Source organism: Myotis nattereri (genome assembly GCF_964212035.1).
Source record: "Myotis nattereri genome assembly, chromosome: 17".
Taxonomy (NCBI): domain Eukaryota; kingdom Metazoa; phylum Chordata; class Mammalia; order Chiroptera; family Vespertilionidae; genus Myotis; species Myotis nattereri.
Genome location: NC_138092.1, coordinates 37,136,238 through 37,156,117, shown reverse-complemented (window position 1 = coordinate 37,156,117; position 19,880 = coordinate 37,136,238). Strand labels below are relative to the sequence as shown.

Sequence of the window (19,880 nt, the reverse complement as noted above, 5' to 3'; positions counted from 1 at the left end):
TCCCCTCCAGTCATTTGTGAGTAGGTAGAGGAATAAATTGCAAATGAAAAAAAAACACCCCAAAAATTAAGAAGTCAGAGAGAGGGAGTTGAGGCAATGGGTAGGAGCACAGACTGGGCAGAGAAAATGAAGAGAAGGCAGGAGATGTGGGGACAGGGCCCTGGACTGAGCTCTGCTAGAGGATGTGCTGAGACCAGACAGGAAAAAGCCTCGTTCTGCAGAACCTGCAAGTAGCCCTGTCTGAGGCTGGCAGGTACATTAGTAAGAAGAACCAGAGGTTAAGAGCCCGGGCCTGCGGCAAGGGAGATGGACAGCGAGAGGGTGATACGGGGCAGCGCCTGAAAGGAATTGCTTAAATGCTTTAAAGCGGTGCCAAGCTGAGTAACCTGAGACTGATGTGCGACTGACTTCCACGAAAGCAGGTTTTGCCCTGAAATTCCCTTACTCTGCAGTAAGGTTAAGCTGTGCTCGTCAGGTGTCTGCTGCACTGGCATGCACAAGGCAGGATGGGGCTGTATTACTAACCGAGGAAGGTGGTAGTGAATGTGGTCCTCACAGCTCACCTAACAATTCTGGTCTGACAAATGGAGACAAATGAATATTATCAGAAACTTTGGAGAGGAAAGAAACCACACACGGGGTGGCTGGAAGCCTGGGTTGTTTTGTTCTTCGAGAGAATGTCATTTTTTTCTATTGCTAAATAGAGCATGAGCACTAGAAGTTTTAGATGTGGCCATTAGGGGTCTGAGAAGGCATTGGGATGTCAAGAGGATGTATTGGAAATACCGGTGCTGGAATTTTATACTTGAGTGTCTGTCTGGAGAATATGACTCTGCCATTGGGTAGCTATGAACAATAATGATACAAGTAATTTTCATAGCCTGATTTTAATCTGTAGAATGGGTCTAATAATGCCTGTGCTAGCTACTTCATTGAAAGTGCTATGAGGATCAAATAAAATAGGGTTACAAAAATGATTTGCAATGGTAATATGATATGTAAATAAAAATTTTAGTTAAATAATAATTATTAGTTTCCCCTGGGCTATGGTATTGATTATGGATGACTGATTGGCAAAAGGTGTAATACCCTTAAGTAGAAATTACTTTTTAGTTTGTACAGAAATGAATTACAGGCTTGGAGGAAATGTGGAGAAATAGAAGACCTGCATTCTGGTTCTTCAGTTTGCCTATAATCAGCTCTATTAGCATTTGCAAATTATTTAATTCCCCTAAATAATTTCCCGTATCTTTTAAAAAATTTTTGTATTTGAAAATAATTACGAAATACCCCTGAGGTTTGGAGAGTTGAGCTAACCTAGAGGAAGGTTGCAAGAATAATAGAAAAAACCCTCATATACCATTCATTATGGTCTTATACCCCTAAATACGTTTCAGTGCGTATGTCCCCTAAGTATGTCCCTGTTTCTTATCCTTTAAAAGGGACTTAGTTGTGTGACATGCTCCACCAGGTTGTCAAAATGTTTGGAAGCACTTTGGAAAGTACACATTGTTATATAAAATTAAAGGACGTGGGGTTTATAAATTATGAAAAATCATATTACACAAAACTTTACAGTATTTACAAATTACTCCATTTGTAAATTGCAAACTAAGAAAGTCCATTGTTGCACAACAAGATTAGAGCTACTGTGATGAATGAGAAAGACAAGAAAGATGCTCTCAGACTGTCATATCTTTTGGGTTATGTTTCTCTGCCTGGACTTGTATCTTTTTTTGTACTGTTTTCTCACTTTAACAACTTGCCATTTCATGTGGTATTTGGGGTGGAAATTTTGAGTATATTTGAGGAAAGGTTATAGAAACTGACGGAGAGTTGCTACTCACTGTGAAGAGTTTAGTAAGAGCTCACTCAGCTTTGTACTTCTGGTCCTCCCTTGGAGTAGTGAAAGTGTCCTGTTTTATTTTCATTAAAGACATCAACCAGGATACAAATAGGAAATAGGAAAGCAGGTCTTACAAAGTATTCAGTGCAGAAAACAGTATGAACAAAGTGTTCTATGGACCAAAGATGTGATTATTCATGGAAGCCTTTTTCAGCATTCACTGTAATAAGTTTAGCTAGATGACAAACAGATAATAATTCTGCTACATTATCTTCACATTCTCAACAGAATCCTTCCCTTTCATCAGAAGAGGTAACACTATTAAGCCTGATTTCGTTCTAATTTTAACCAGATTCATAATCGCATTCTCCAGTGGATTGAAATATGACCAATAACTTTAAAAATATGAATGAAAATCCTGTTTTTCCGGTGACATATTTCTTTCATGGCCCTGACAATCATAATGGCTTCATGTAGATACTTATAATAATAACAAAAAGGGAAATATAGAGCATGTTATAAAAACAATTTTTCAAAGAGTCAAAACCAAACAAGTAATCTAAGTTAATCTTTGATTTTGAATGATTAAATTGTTATTCTTTTTAGTGCAAAATGTAAGTTAATGGCTATGAAATACATTTATAATCCAATAATGATTGATTTTACTTCCTTGACAAAAGAAATCTGTTTTAAACATAAATTATATAGATACATAATGACATATACACTCACATAATTTATGAAGCGATGAAGAATATTGCTCTTATACTTCTCTTGGGAAAATTCCAGTCCTTGAGAAAGTGTTTCAGGTGTTTCTCAATGAGGTGACATTATTGACAAACAGCTGAACTATTCTAACGGAAGAGGTTTCCCTAATATTGAGAAGATGTGATATATTTTGAGTCACTTGAAGCATGGGGCAGTAGGAGTTAGAAGACATAGTTGTAATGCTGATTACTCCACTCACTAGCTCTTTAGACTCAGGCTCACCCTCACTAAGATTGAGTTTTCTGGTGTACTGAAGGGATGTGTGAGTAATGGTCAATATTGTCATCATAATTTGGGTAACATTTTTTGTTGTTGTTATTATTTTTTTTTTTCACATGAGTCAAAAAAATGCCTTTACAAAGAATGTTCTCTATAATAAAGCCACATACTTTCAGACCATCCATAGCAACATAGGTGTTCGTGTTAGAATGGATTTTCTGCAAGAAGCCATATAAACAATAAATGCTTTTCCTAATATTTGTTTCAATCCCAAGAATTCGCTATAGTACCTAATTATTCATCCTTGCACTCAGTAAGAGGGTCCGCAGTCACAAAGAGAGCTGGGTTCATACCTTCAAGTTCTTGTTAGGTCCTAAGTACAAGTGACACATGAACTCCCTTTAGTCCAGGTAGAATTTCACTGATTTGCACTTTTTAAAATAAAGTCCAGCTTGTATAACTCTCTCTGGTGAGAATGAGTTTTGTGATTTTAGGCAGGTCTCTGAACAGACACTCCCCTCTTCTCCCCAGAAGGCCTGTTTTTTCAGATGTAAAAAAAAAAATAATTTTTTTTTTTACTTACATGACCTCTAAGGTATACCTTTAACATTTTGTGTTTCTATGGTATCTTACATGCCTTTCCTGAAAAATCATCCCTAATTCTAAATTATTTAAGGAAACTATAAGAAATAAGATCCACTGGCTTTGGCAGAATGTGTGGTAATTTCCTTTTTCTTCTAAGTAACTTAAAGCCTCTCATCTCATTTGCTGATTGTCCTACAAATGAGAACATGAGTCCTCGCCAAAAGAATTTTTACAATCAAAGCCCACTACAAAAATGTGATATAAACAATGGAGTTTATAGGGCATTTAATGTTTGCTATGCAGCTGACAGTGGATATATTCTTTCAGGTCTATGATCTGGTGCTATCTCTGAAATTCTGGTCTAGTCATAATTTCAAGGTCCTTAAAAACAGAACTGGTCAAAATCTCCTCTGTTCAGCTCTCAAGAGAAATTAATTGATAACAGAGGATCCTGGCACGTGAGTGACGCCCAGTTACACCATTTCACACCTAATCAAGGAAGATGGGGATTTAAGTTAGCTTATTGTCTGTCTGAATCTGTTGGAATCCAGCTGGCTCAAATTCAGCCTGGGGAGCAATGTGGACAGAGATGGAAAAAAAAAAAAAAAGACGTAAGCCAGAGAACCAGTGCGTGAGATAGTGCCTTCCACATTGTCAACAGAATTGCCTGGTGTAGCTGCGGATTCACTGCTGGTTAGTTTCCTAAAATTTCTCAGTGACTAAGATGCAACTTTCTATCCCAGTGGCCCTTAAAGGTCTGTGAAGAATAGCAATAAATGGAAAACTGTACCTGATTAAGAGCCAAAATTATATGACAAGATTTTAAATGGTGAGAGAGCGCCTGTGAGAAGGAAGTTATGGATGGTTGCAATTGTTAGGAAAGCAAAGTCTGATGGAGGTAATAATGGAAGTAATTTCACTTTAAGGATGGACGAGATGTGGACACTCAGAACCACGGTGGGAGGGCAGCCCGGCCCTTTTAGAAAACAGTATGAACATTTAGTAGTGTGAGTGAGTGATGGCAATTGAGGAGGTGCTGGGCCAGCTTAGGAAAGAGCAGACAAAAAGTGCTATAGAAGAGGTGGGGTGGTTATAGAGGAAGAGAGTATCCAGGTTCTTAAATGCTGATATTTTATTTAGACTGGATGCTGTAGGAAATTGGGAGATGGCTGTTATAGCGTAACAGAATGACAGGATGCAACAATGCTAAAGGAAGGTAAATTTAACAGTGGTATCTAAGAAAGAGATAAAGTATAAAGCTCAATTTAGAAGCACGAGTGATGCAGAATTGGTTTCAAGTTCTCCCCCATTTCCCCTTCACCATGATTTTTAGTCTCAAAGGAATACTGTATTTATTTAGGCCTGTCTTAAGGGAAGAACGGAATTCCCATGTAGAGGAGAATAATGTAATCTAGATGGAGGGAACAGCAAAATAAAGGCAAAGAGGTTGGTGGGTGGCATTTTACCAAAAGGTTAACGAAATTGCTCAGTATCACACTACTAGGGGCCCGGTGCACGAATTCATGCATGGGTGGGGTCCCTTGGGGTATCCTGTGGGGATCGGGCCCCAGCCTTGCACCCTTAGGCTCACAGCCCTAGCTTGCGCCCCCAGCCTCGCAGCCCGCCCCGCCTGGCACCCTGCCGTGGCCTGGTGCCATCCCCTCAGCTGCTCCACCATCCCGCCTGCAGGAAGATTGATCAGGGCCGGGCCCCACCCGGCTTCCTCAGTGTCATCTGCGGGGCAATCGGCAGGGTGATCGTTAGGGCGATCGGGTCCCCGCTTGCACCCACCTTGGCCTGGCACTGCCCGCTCACCTGCTCCACCATCCCACCATGGCCCCACTCTCATTGGGGCCCAGCAGGGCCGGCAGCGCCTCCACTGCCGCCTGCTGCCAGCTCCACGTCTCCTGCGCTTCAGTCTCCCAAATGCCCGCCAGAGGGGACAATTTGCATATTAGGCTTTTGTTATATAGGATTAATGGTAGCCAAGTTCTGGAATCCAGGTTTCCAATGTTTTCTTCACTGTACCAGCCTGCCTCTTTTTCCTAACTATAATACGAGTCTCATTAGTTAGCACATTTTATTTCATTGCTAGTAATATTTTAATTTATAATTTACCCAGCATGAAGTATGATTTACCTGAAGCCACTGGGGTCCAGTGGGTGTCTTAAGCTTCCAAAGGGGTTATGACAGTGGCAGAAGCAATTGTAGGAACACCTCCAATTCCACTTCTGAGACACCTGTGGGTGGACCAGAATGACACATCAGTGGATTGCTGTTTTGGGAGCAAAATGGCTAAGGAGAATAACAATCACTATATGTGAAGCATACAGCTTATTTTCTCTGATTTTTAAAAATGTATCTTTATTGTTGAAAACATTACAGATGTCCCTCTTTTTTTTCCCCATTGACTCCTTCCACCCCGCACCTGCCCCTCCCAGGCCTTCACCACACTACTGCCTGTGTCCATGGGCTATGCACATATGCATCCTGTGGGTTTTGTTTGTTTGTTTGTTTTGTCCTTATGCTTATGTCAAAAAAGTGACTCCCTGCCTGGCTGGTGTGGCTCAGTGGTTGAGTGTCAACCTATAAACCAGGAGGTTGCTGGTTCAATTCCCAGCCCAGGTTGCTTTGCATGCTTGATCCCCAGTAGGGGGCCTGCAGGAGGCAGCCAATTAATGAATCTCTCTCATCACTGATGTTTCTATCTCTCCTTCTCCCTTCCTCGCTGGAATCAATAAAAAATATATATTTTTAAAAGTAACTCTGACAGAACATGTTTTGACTGCATTGATATTCTTTCCCCACCTTCTGATCCACACCCTAATCTCCACTCGAACACATTAGGCCATTTGACCTCAGTGGGTACCAGATGAAGAGATCTGATCTAGCACTAAGCTCCGCGCTAAGGCCAACTTTTGTGCTTGCTGCAAATGACATTCATTGCTCTAACTCAGTGGTTCTCAACCTTCCTAAGGCCGCGACCCTTTAGTACAGTTCCTCATGTTGTGGTGACCCCCAACCATAAAATTATTTTCGTTGCTACTTCATAACTGTAATTGTGCTACTGTTATGAATCGTAATGTAAGTATCTGATATGCAGGATGTATTTTCATTGCTACAAATTGAACATAATTAAAGCATAGTGATTAATCACAAAAACAATATGTAATTATATATGTGTTTTCCAATGGTCTTAGGCGACCCCTGTGAAAGGGTCGTTCGACCCCCAAAGGGGTCGCGACCCACAGATTGAGAAACGCTGCTCTAACTTGTGGATATCTTTCCCCTTTGGTTCCTTGAACTGGATATCTCAAGAACTACCAATTTACGCCGAAACCGGTTTGGCTCGGTGGATAGAGCGTCGGCCTGCGGACTGAAAGGTCCCAGGTTCGATTCTGGTCAAGGGCATGTACCTGGGTTGCGGGCACATCCCCAGTAGGAGATGTGCAGGAGGCAGCTGATGGATGTTTCTAACTCTCTATCTCTTTCCCTTCCTCTCTGTAAAAATTCAATAAAATATATTAAAAAAAAAAAGAACTACCAATTTAGTCATTAGCCATTAGTAGCTTCCAAATATAGACTGGCTCATGCCAATTAGACCCTCATGCATGGCAACCATGGATGAGAAATAGGTTACAGGTACTGATACTTAGGCTGGCACCTCTCCCATAGGAACCAGGGAACATGGCTCAGAAAACCCAGTTGAGTTAAACAAATCAGGCCAAACTCTTCATTAAAAACTTGAACAGAACCCAAGTCTCTTTTGAGGAACCAAAATGCTGTCAAGTCTCCACAGGTCAATGCCATTCCCACACATTTCTAGAAATAGGATTACATCTTAATTCCAAATCTTGCTGATTCAAGCAGCGTATGCTTTCAATCATGCTGCCTCCCCATATCTAGTGTAAGAGTTTGAAATGGTAAATATAATCTTTGACCTCTAATAAAATAGTATAATGAGGTGAGTAAAAGAAAACGACTGTCCCATTTTGAAGAAGATCTTAAAATGAAGTGTGACTGAAAGAGAAATAAAAGAATAGCCTGGCTGGCGTGGCTCAGTGGTTGAGTGTCAATCTACGAACCAGGAGGTCATGGTTCAATTCCCAGGCAGGGTATATGCCTGGGTTGTGGGCCCGATCCATACTAGGGGGAGTGCAGGAGGCATTCATCAATGATTCTCTCTCATCATTGATATTTCTATCTCTCTCTCCCTCTCCCTTCCTCTCTGAAATAAAAATATATTTAGAGAAAAAAAGAAATAATAGAGCCAAGCAAGAGGTCATAGAAAGAAAAGCGGGGGTGGGGTGGGGTGGGGGGGGGAATCTTTTTAAACTTTAAAATTAGGAATGATTTGTCTTTATGGCTAGTGAAGAAGGAAGTGCCTTTAGCATTTGTAAAATAAGTTATTCATATATTCTACAAATGGATGCCAACCTATCTCTTCCAAAGTAGAAGCTGAAGGTTCATGAGCAGAAGCAATTTAAATATTTCATCTCTTCTTGTCTCTAAACTCTCTTTACATTATATATCCCTCTCCACCACCAACTTTTCTGTATTCTATGATGTGGACAAGTTGCATTTTCTTAGTTGAGAGTTGGCTCTCCTGCATTTGCCCACATGGCCCACCATCATATGGACCCCACACACAATAGACTAATGGACTATAACTAGCCTGATGCTGAACGGGACCAGGCTGCAACATGGAACGGAAACTCTGGACACTGGCTTTGCTTTTAGCTCTACTGAATGCCCAACTGCACTTCTTCCAGGACTGGATTAAGGGAAATGGGGCTTTAGAAACACAGAGATGTAATTCTACACAAATAAAAATCACCCGTCTTTCCATGCGAGTCTCAGAGAATTCTTTCTCTCCAGATATTGTAAGAACTCCACTTCCAGCACTCACTGGGGAAAGGGATCCCCCAACTTCCCCAATAACAAGAGGACCATACTCTTTCTCCTCCTCCTCCTTTCTCTTCTCTGTCTTCTTGTCATCGATCTCCTCCTACCTTTCCTCCTCCTCCTCTTTGCCCAGTGTCTCCCTTCATTGTCTTCTCAAACTGCATCTCTGCCAATTCTCTGATTAAAAAAATACTGTGTGTTTATTTGAAAGTCACACTCAGTTTAACTCCAAGCCCTAGCTCACCCATTCTTTTTACTTGTAAAAAAAAAAAAAAAAGTACAGCTATTTGAGTGCTTACTATATTCTATGCTCTGTACTAAGCATTTTATTTTTATTATCTCATTTAACCTTTATAACAGCTTTTTGTGAGAAACACATATCCATCTCATAGGGAGGGAAACAGTGAAAAAGAGGGTAAACACATTGTCCGCACGCAGTTTATAGGTGATGAATCACTGCTCTGATTCGGCTGCTTAGGGACATTGAGCAAAGTCTTGCCCAGCTCAGGTTCCAGCTCCTCCAATAGGGGGCTCTGTTGACATCCCTTTTACTTAATTAGTACTAATAATTGATATTTAAACACAAAATCCTTTTCATTACTAAGAGTTGTCTTGTGTTCATGTCTTTCCCCCACAGGTAAATTAGATATATTTTTCAGAGCAAGGAGAGTGCCCTTTATTATCTTGTATTCCTCTCTGCACTAGGACAGAAATACCTACACAGGAAGTGCTCAATCCACATGGAATAAATGAATTAACACATTGATGGAGCTTTCTTAAGCCTGTTCCTTTGGGCTCTGATTATATTTAGAAGGTGCAGTGTGGTTACTCCTTAGGGCATCAACTCAACTGCTAAAAAGTAATTTAAGCTGTTTGATATTAAGTAGGTTCCCCCAAGTCCCTTTAACTAAATAGAGATGTCATATATGAAAAAGGTGATAACACACGTGAAGCCTCTAGTGTCTCAAATAAAATATATTACCTGCCCCGTGCTTTTCTTCATCTGCTATACTCAGAACACTTTCCTTTCTTTTAGCAGCATGAAGCTCTCAAGAGGGAAAAAGGAGCATATGATTTGTAGGGGCCTCTCTTTTCTGGGATGCATTTCTTTTACATGGAAGTTAAAAGCTGAGATTTCCAGAATATCTGGACGCACTAGCAAGCACATCTGTTTACTAGGACATTCTATTTAAGGGAAGATTAATTATTGGCAGGTGAGGGTTAAGGGGGAGGCTTTAAACTGGCAGGAAGTCTATTCAGAGGACATGTTATATTATAGAAAGGTGATTTTGGTGTTAAGCCTTATTAGTGATCCAAGCTTGAAGATAAATCCACAGGTGCACACTTCTAAATTAACTTATCAATAAAAGCACACTCAGCGTGCAATTAATCATTTCTCACCAGGACTCTGGGATATTTCACAAGGGCCTAACTTTCCGTTTTATTTTAAATTAACGTAGCAGGCGTTGCCTCTGACTTATACTGCCATACTACAAAATTGGACAATATACAAAACTCTCTGCAGCTGAGATTCCCATGTTGTTTATTAGGAATGCTGTGGCATGGCTCAGGGAGATGGGACGATGCTCACATTGGTATATTTTGGGCCTCTTTCATCAAGGGAGTGGGTTCTGAAGGATTTTCCTGAGTTCTTGAGACAAATCTGTCCCACGCCTTTTCTGTATTCTATGGCGTGGACAAGTTGCGTGTAGTTTAATAGCCCTCTTTGCCGATGGGAAAAACCGTAACACAGCGTAATAAACGGCTGGTTCGGGGTTTCAGTTAATAGTGGCAACATAACTCATCTCTAGTAACAGCAATTTGTAGCTGAACCGAAGATATGGGCAATTCCAACAAATGATGGAAGCGAGACTGAATAGAATGCAACAAAAGCAAAAATACACCAAGGTAAATGGAAATCGCCATCCATTGAGCAGAAAATTCAATAACTACAGCTTTATAACATGCTCGGGTGTGTGATAAAACAAGTCCCCTTGTTGCTATGGCACTCTTCCCTTGCAAAGGCGTCTAGGCTTGCTTCTGGGTTTATTATCCAGATGAAACTTAACCAGAGCCATCTGGGCTCCTCTGGTTCCCAAACTGCTCCCTTGCAGCCACCTAACCTTGTGTGAGGATTTCATTAGTATTACATGAATGGGCAGAGGTTAATTTTGGGAAAGTCTACCTTTTCTCATGAAGATTTTTTACCCAGAAATATGATGTGACTGTTCATTTATTTACCATTGCACTTTAATATCAACTTCACCCACTACTGTTAAACAGTGACATGTCCAAGTCCAGTGATGGCGAACCTTTTGAGCTCGGCGTGTCAGCATTTTGAAAAACCCTAACTTAACTCTGGTGCCGTGTCACATATAGAATTTTTTTGATATTTGCAACCATAGTAAAACAAATATTTATATTTTTGATATTTATTTTATGTATTTAAATGCCATTTAACAAAGAAAAATCAACCAAAAAAATGAGTTCGCATGTCACCTCTGACATGCGTGTCATCACTGTCCAAGTCCCTTAGATTCACATTTTAGAAAAATGTAGAAATAGTTTCCTACTGATTTGTAGCTGTATAGTTTTAAAAACCAGAATGGAAAAGGATTTACCTTTGAAGGTAAAGTGGAGAGCCACATTTTTGCTTTAAATAACAAAGTTTGAATGCATGATTGAACATGGATCACGAATTTTGAGGGCAAATGGAGCTAGTTTAGATGCTACAGCTGAAGGCGAGTTCAAGCAACAAACTGTTATGCTTCGTTTTGAAAGGTTTATAGACACGTTTGCTAGGGTGAGGGAGGGATCTTCTGAAATACTGCCTTGCCCTTCATCCTAGGGGAGTTCCGTTCCTTTCCTCTCCCGGGCCTGGGGCAGGTGCAGACCAGATGATCAGGATCAGAGAGAACATTCTTTGATCTAACCCTAGATCCTGAAAACTGAAATTGAATGACCGGTGTCCAAGGACCTAGTTGCTCAGTGGCATTCAGGCTCTGTTAGGTGACTTCTCAGCCAGCTGCCCTGGTGGGAAAAGGCCACGGATGGAAGGCATGGTGGATGGTGGATGCCGAGTTTGGGAACCGACCAGCTCAAGCTGATTGCTTTCAGCTTTCTGTTACATTTGGTTTGGACATGAGGGACGGCAAATGTCCAAGCCCCTTCGTTTTGTCTAAATGGTATCTTGCTTCACCAATTACTTCTGGAAGCTTGACCTGACTCTCTACAATGTTTGGCCAAGTTATTATTTCTTTCTAAATAGTGGGCCAGGAGGAAGGAAGAAGAGCACATGACCCTTTGGCGAATTCCACTCCCCGCTGGGGTCCACCGCTCAGTCCTTTGTTTCCCCAGCACTGCGGCCCTGCGCCTGCTCTTTATTCTCCTTTCATGCAGGACCCTGGACTCTGCTCCTCCCAGCAAAGTGTATTCAACTGTCACATTGTCCCTACAGATCCATTAACTCGGTTGCTCCAAATCCCTAAATGCCCAAAGCAGCTATAGCTATCGCTATCTCTCTCTCTCTCTCTCTCTCTCTCTCTCTCTCTCTCTCTCTCTCCTCTCCTCTCCTCCCTATCCCCCTGTCTTTGGTGGCAGAAGATATGGCTAAAGACACACCATAAATAGACAGAATTAATGACTGATATACTAAGTTGAACACAGTCATGCAACCTAGATCCGTATCTCTAGATGCACCAACCAGCCTTCTTTCTCTTCCATGTATTGCACGTGCAGCTGAGCCAGGTGCTTAATGCATTTTCTGCATAACATCCCCAAGGAAAGTATTCTTATCTCCACTGTACAGACTTTACAGACTTTAAGACCTGAGTGGTGAAGTCACTGGTCCACAGCCACACAGCTAGTGAGAGGTGGTGCCTGGATTAGAACACCAGTCTGTCTCAACCCAAAGACTGTACCTTCCTGCTTCCAAATCATATTTGAAATTTTTTAACATAGAAGGACAGCTAATAGGTATAATTTCTACCATAGTTATAGAAAACTGAAGTAGATAAGGATTTTTCATATGATACACATGCTTAATTGGGGCAATAATATCATATTCTGTTTAAGAGGCATTTTTCCTAAGCTATCCCAAAATACAACCATTCAGGTTTCATCATCCCCCCCACCTCCCCTTTCCTCTTGTAGTAGAACTAGAGGGGAAAGTGCCTGGGATGTTTGAATGTCCCTGTGAGCTTGTCAACCTACAGATCCATTAACTCGATTACTCCAAATCCCTAAATGCCCAAAGCAGTTCGTTCTCTCTCTCTCTCTCTCTCTCTCTCTCTCTCTCTCTCTCTCTCTCCCTTTTTCTCACTCTCTCTTTCCTATCTCCCTGTCTTTGGTGGCAGAAGATATGGCTAAAGACACACCATAAATAGATAGAATTAATGACTGACATATTAAGTTTTCTGTGGGGCTCAAAGTGGACCAGGCCAGTCCATGTTTAGGAGACTTCCCCCTATCTAAGGAGTCAAGGAATAAAAAGGCAAAGTAGAAAGCAGGATTAAAAACAGGGTAATTTTGCTAAGTGCAAATCATAGGTAACTAATGCTCATCTTCAAGCTAAGGAAAATATCACCAGGAAATGTAGTAGTCAGGGGAGGCTTCTTGGAGGAGGTGGAATTTAAGCTGAAACTTTGCAGGACGTAGACGCAGGCGTGATGAGGATGTTCTACACACAGTCTTGTAACACAGAACTAGGAGAAACCACATACATGATGATAAATTCTCATTTGGTAGATAACCAGATAGAAAACTGGAATGGTTAAGGATTAGAGAAGAGACCCGGAACGGGGGACATTGATCTGGCCACTTTAGCTGCAGGCAAAGGGTAGATTGCTATTGCTATAGGAATTTGGTGGGAGATAGGGTCAGAAAGTTGGGGCCAAATAACAGAGGGCCAGCCCCGCAGACTGAGAAATTCAAACCGAGGGTGCACGTGGGACTTCCCAGCTGGGAAAAGCTCCGACGGAAGAAGTGTTTGTGGAAGTTCAGTCTGCCATGGTGGCCAGAAGAGGCAGTGGACCAGTTAGGAGGTTGTTGTAATGAGCCACATGTGATACGCTCATCACACTGGAGTGGTAGCTGTGGGCCAGATGTGGAGGCATTTGAAAGGAAGGACTTGCAGAATCTGATGACAGATTAGCTATGGGGTGAGAAGAAAAAAAAAATAGCTACCAGGCTAATTCTTCTTCTTCCCAGCATATTGAGATAGAATTGAAAATATTTTAAATAGGAAACATATTTAGGACAAACTTTTTCCAAAAAAATCTTTCCAATACCAATCCCCCTCCCCTCTCCACCATGGATCTAACCTAAAGTAGGTAAATTTACCATATGACCAAAATCTTAATTTTATATATGAGCCTCTTTTTCTTCAAAGTCAATAATTATGATTTTTAAAAAAGAATCTATTTAGAAACACCTTCTTAAAAATTTTAACCCTCTTAAATTTGCTTGATGCTCTCCATCCAAAAATATTGCACAGGGCAAAAAAGACCAGATGTCTTGACCTGACCCATTGGTTGGCCACATCTACAGGGCGGTGGTTGGGGAAAGCTCAGTCCTCAGTATCAGAAATCCACTTCATGGATCTTTAAAAAAATAAAACCATTTAAAATCTAAAACACAAAAGAACCAAGCTCCTACCCATCCCCCTATGGATATACAGACATACTTAAGAAAAGTCATGCCAAGTGTCACATTTGCCATTTGTCTCTATAATTACAATGGCAATGACCACAACAATGTCCCTGAAGTCACATAATTTTCCTTGGGAAAAAACAGAGTAGGACCCTTTTAGTTCTTTGATGGAGGTCCCTACTCATAATTTACCTTGAGTTCAGTGACTACCTGAATTGATGTACCCTAGTTTTCCATCCCACCATAAACATGGGTTTTGTAAATGACTGAATCCAGCTTTCAGTGTTCCACCTGGAGGACGCGTCCCTTATGGCATGCCAGGTTAGCGGGACGCATCAATAGTGCAAACTGAGAACTGCACCCCAGTTGCTCTTCACTCCCTGAGCCAGAGACCCCTGGCGCTCTAACACTTTTACAGCTGCTGGAATACTGATGGGAAATTCATGTGTGCTACCAGCCCAAGCACTGTCACAAAGAATCCCAGTGTCCAACTGGGGTATGCAGAAGTCACCGTAAATATGTCTCTGCATGGGTACCATCTGGAACAGTCGATTCAGAATGTGACAAGAGACTGGGCTTGCCCTGTGGGCACTGTCTTTCAAGCAGAGCTTTTTAAGTTTTGCTCAGTGACTTCATATTAGGGGGACTAACACACAATGAGGTCTTCTCAAGGTGTGAATTGATTATTCCTCAACACTTCCTTTCTTGTTTCCATCTTTTTTAAAAAAAAACATATTTTTATTGATTTTTTTTTTTTTTTTTTAGAGAGAGAGGAAGAGAAAGGGGGGTTGGGCGGAGAGAGAGAAACACTGATGAGAAAGAACTTCGATTGGCTGCCTCCTGCATGCCCCTTGCGGGAGATGAGCCCACAACCCAGGCATGTGCCCTAAGTGAGAATCAAACCGGAGACCTCTTGGTGTATAGGTCGATGCTCAGCCACTGAGCCACACCGGCTGGGCTCTTGTTTCCATCTTGCCTAGTCCTGTGCACAATTGACTTGGTGGCAGTGGTGGTGGGGTCGGGGTGGGAAGGTTGGTGATTGCCCCATATTGTCAGACTCCCTGGGCAGGTGGCCTGGAGGTCAGTCTGCGACAGTAGCAACATATGCTGTGGGGCTCTTGTGGCCAAACGGCGACTTGCCTTTGTAAGATGCCATCACACCGCACCTCCCGGAGAAGCGCATCTGCGAGGAGGAACTTTTTCTCCTGAAATATTTCGGCGATAGTGAAAAATGGCATCTCTAGTCAGCACCGAACCTGCCACAGGCAGTGTGTAGTCCTAACCCTGAGGCAGCACGGGCCAGTTTCCTAAACCCCAGTTCCACTGTAAAGCCAAAATGGAATGACTGGAATTCCAAAAGACTCCAGCTTCCGAACTTAGTCCTATTTTGGTTATGTAATATTGGGAATCGGATAATGCTCACTCATAATAACCGCCTGGCTACTTGTGAGGCTATTTTCTCATTGAGCTGCACAGACCATATCCGGAACACATTCTGAATCACGAGTAAACACTGCACTAAAATAGTGTCGGAATCATAACTTTTTAAGAAGGGAATTCAACACATCGACTATCTGGTTGTAAAAAGTGTACATAATGCACCTTGAAACATAACTTTATGGGCATCTTTATTCAGATGAATATAAAAAATCACAAAGCACGAGCCATAAATCCTGTTATGCAACCTATTAACCAGCTCCTATTTCAGAAGAGCTCGCATACAGTGTTATTCATTGAGCCTCTTCACCTGTGGCGGGTGAGAATGGTGTTGGGTTTCTCCACCCAACGTGAGAGTCTGCTGGGAGCCAGACTCCTGAGCACCACCGGTATATGAATATTGATGAGGGAGGCAAGTCTGTGAGGGCGCAAAAGGAGCCCCTCACCAACTCCCCTAGCTTGATCAAACATTTCAACACTGAAAATTTAGTTTTTGATCCCTGTAAAAACAGGGCATCCATTCGGAAGGCCTTCTTTATATCACAGACTAAGCATAGTATGGAAATCCCACTGTTGTTTTCAATTCGACTTAATTTTGGTGGGTGCTTTGGGCAGAGTGGTTACGTTACATATTACGTTGAAAACTCATTATCTGTTGCTCAAGCATCGGGATGACCATTCATTTCCAATGATTAATTTATAATGAAGACCTTTTTTAAAAAAACAAAGAAAACACGCTTGTTTATAACTAAGCCTGAAAAAAATCTATTTACATTTAATTAACACTTCAGATAGCCCGTTTAAAACCCATAAATGTAGTGGCTTTAATGATCCATTACAGAGATGCTGCAGCAGTTTTCAATGACTTGTAAAACTTTCACAAACAGATCTGCAAATGAATTACCGCCCACTGCTCCCTGCAGCTGCTGAGGGTTAAGTTAAAGAGCATGTTCCCACTTCCTCCTTTTCTGTTTCTCCTCTGGCTCTGAGCATTTTTGTTTTAAAGCTCTCCTGTCAGCTGCTCGGAGGGCTGCGGCTGCTCTGAAGGAGTTTTCCAACTTCAGAGCCCCATCCCCAAGATGGTTAACAACACCGCGGGCCCGTCGTAAATCAGACACAATCAACATTGCAAAAATCAGTTAAGAAAGCATTTCATCTCTACCAGCCGCTCAGTAATAGACCCTGACAAGACTCTTTATAAATGGAGCGGTAACATGCAACAGTTTGGAAGTGAATTTTCATTTTGAAAGCTAACACGGAGGCTTTCTTGGCCTCATCCATCCTGGGGGAGCAATATCTAGCTCCCGCTTTGAGTCTGCAACGCGGATGTTAAAGGGCACACACACGGCTCCACAAGGCATTTCCTTAGCTACACCTTCCAGAGCAAGGCAGCAGGCGTGCTAGTTCTGCAAAGACAGCCAAGCCCAAGCGACGCTCCCTGTTATCTGTCAGCCGCACAATAGCAGCATTGAACATGGTAACAACTGGCTTTGACAAGTGCGCTGTGCTAGCATTCCATTCAAACGAGAGAGAGAGAGAGAGAGAGAGAGAGAGAGAGAGAGAGAGAGAGAGAGAGAGAGAGAGAGAGAGGCATTCTTTGACTTTACCTGGGGGGACAAACCCTGCTTTTCCTGGGGCTGCAGAAAAGGAATCCCTCCTCCTGCTCCACCAGCAAAGTCGTTCTGATGCCTGCAACTCTCCCTTGCAGGAGACCACACAGCTCCAGCCAGGCAGCCTTCCTGCTCCTAATCCCCACTCGAACGTGATGACACACACTAACCCCAACCATCTGGTGAAACACGTCCTCGAGCACTCAGCACAGTGGTGTGTCAAGACGGGCTGCCCAATCCAATTGCTGGGGCCGGTGCCTCTCACCGACGGAGGCTGAGGGCAGGGCTGAAAGTGGAGGTCGGAGAACTCCCGGTCCAGTAACCTGAGCTTGGCTCAGAGAAAGGGCGGCTATAAAAAGAGAAGTGGGAGGTGCTAGCGAGAAGGTGGAGGGAATGGATCCTCCCGGTGGCCAGTTGCGCGTTACTTTTCACAACTCCCTGCGCTCCCCGGGGACGCCGGGGACCCTCCGTGGGACGCATAGAAACCCCCCGAAATCTTTTCCTGCCGACCTAGGGAGGGCAATCTTCTCCCCCGCGCCCCCGAAATCAAAGATTCCTCTTGACATCCTGGTAAAGCGTTCATGTAGGAGCGGTTTGCACGGAAATGTGACATCTACATTTTGAAATCTAAACTCCTACCTTCCTTTGATTAAATCGTGGCTGCCTCCAGCATTCCTTGGGAGGAAGGGGGGTGGGGGCGCAGCCTGGAGCAGAAACTTCTCTGTTCCCACACACGGCTTCACTGTTTGCCACAGGCTCAACTTCAGAAACAGTGGAATTCCTTTTAGTTTCTACGCGTGGAAAATAGCACGCGCGCCCATAGGTAGCGGTGGTTTGAGCTACATCACTTGCTGCGTCCACAGACATCGCTTTGTAAAAGCACCCGGTACCGGAGAGCTGCTCTCTGTCATTGATTATTTTTATGGGCTTCTAGTTAATTGCACTTATAACGTCCATATCGCTCAAACAGCTCATTAACAATTTTGCTTTGAAATGTTTGCCATTTTGGGTCATTTCAATACCTCCTTCTTAGGTGCATTTCTTCCTTTCTTCTTTTCTCTAAACTGTTTTATAGAACTAATTACTTTGATAGCAGCCTGAACTAGAAAATGGCTACACTTCTTACACCACTTTTAGGAGATTATCTGAAAATAAACTCATTGCCGCAAATCTCAGCTTTGGAAAAAGTTAATCAGACCTCGAAGGAATTTTGAAAATCAGGAATTTGAAATATTATCAACTCCCTGACAGTGTGTGTGGGAAGCCAACATTTTAAATTTTGAATTTGTTTGAAATGTGAGGGGGACTACTGGAAAAAAAACCCACCCCCAAATTTTAAACATGCTTAAAGCACTAAAATCTAGACTATAAATAGATATAGCTATATAGGTGTAGCTATCAAATACTCAGAGCGCCAGTATCACAAACAAGTATTTCAATAGCTAGCAAAACTGACTTCACTGGCATGTTGTTGTTTTTTTCAGGAATTTTTGTGTGATATTGTGTTACGATACTTAAAAATGACTCCTGGTACAATTTTCTGAAGCACAAGATTAGAGAACTATAATTTTCAGATAGTGAATTTTTCCTATCACTGGGCTGTAGGGAAGGAGAGAAAAATAGAACTAGAGGCTGAAGTCCTGATTCATTTGCTCAGTTTCTTCCCAGAAATGATTACGAGGTGTCCGTTTCACAATAGATAGTAGATACACTAAACCACTACAACTCATCAGCTAAATCCAGATACATAATCAACACAGAGACATTCAGCAATGGCAAGGGGCACCACAGGCTAAAACTTCTCTTGGGCACCATAAAATTTTTAATGGTGCCAATTATTGTAAGGCAATTTTTTTTTTCATTTAAAATATATAGATATATATATATATATTTGTTAATCCAACCAGGCTCACGTCTGGAAATCTGGACTACCTCAACTGCATAGATTTTGAAGACCCCGGAGACATTATTAATGCAGTTTGCATTCTCTTAAACTGGAAATTAACTTACAAAAGTAAAACCCAAGAACCTGTGAAGGTGTTTTATCAACCCTGTGCTTGTAACACACCTTTTTAAAGACATTTCCCAAGTGTCCCCGGCTCTGACCCACATTGTTGTTGAAAGTGCTTTTTAACACACTTTGCTTCTAACTGAATTGTCAACCTTTTCATGAAATCTCAGTCACGACTTCTCTTTGAGAACTTCAGCTATTTGTTCTACTTAGAACGTGCTTTAAGAAAAGTACACGTTGAGCAGTAGCTACCGCCCATTTGCTATGATCTGAATTCTTGCTCCCCGCAAGTGTCTGTAAACACTACCTTTGTAAAACGAGTCCACAAGACACTTTTTTTGCGGGTGTGTTTTTGTTGGGGGTTTTTTTGGTTGCTGTTCTGAAATGCTTTTGTTAGGGAAAATCAACTCAAAGAAAAACCTGAAGCTGGTGCTGTAGGATAAGGTCCCAGCTTCCCTCCCTGTAGCCAGCTTCAGTGCTCAGCTGTGTCAGTTTAGAAGTTAAGAACTTTCCATTCCCTCCCTTCCTTTCTCCTTGCCATCTGAAAACAGTTTATTTTTTAAGGGGGGGAAAAAAAGTGAAATTGATTCTGTCTTGAAAGATCTAAACCTGAAATACAGCACATTTTAAAAGACGATATTCAGCATCTGAATGGAATGTTTGTTGATGAGGGTGAGGCTGTGTGCAGAGGGAAGAGCTTCATCAGAGGAATTAAGTAAGGATACTCGTAAAAATGAAAAAATTAATTGTAGGTAACGGTGATATTGAAAAATAGGCCCTCCTATTCTGTTCCCACAGTTAAAATGTCCCTTTACTTATTAGCGCCAATTAGTTTCCATGGTAACCGACC

The 19,880-nt window shown here is 42.0% G+C and overlaps 1 protein-coding gene across 1 annotated transcript in view; it reads right to left on the bottom strand.

Moving 5' to 3' along the window:
- SULF1 (sulfatase 1) overlaps positions 1 to 17,670 on the bottom strand; it is a 159,044-nt gene extending 141,374 nt beyond the window's left edge. Inside the window, exons 1-2 of the mRNA XM_081111003.1 lie at positions 17,017 to 17,670; positions 5,558 to 5,658 (exon numbers count right to left, since the gene is read on the bottom strand). The gene's annotated coding sequence lies outside the window, so the exon portion shown is untranslated. The remainder of the gene's footprint in view (positions 1 to 5,557; positions 5,659 to 17,016) is intronic.
- Between the last annotated feature and the right edge of the window lie 2,210 nt (positions 17,671 to 19,880).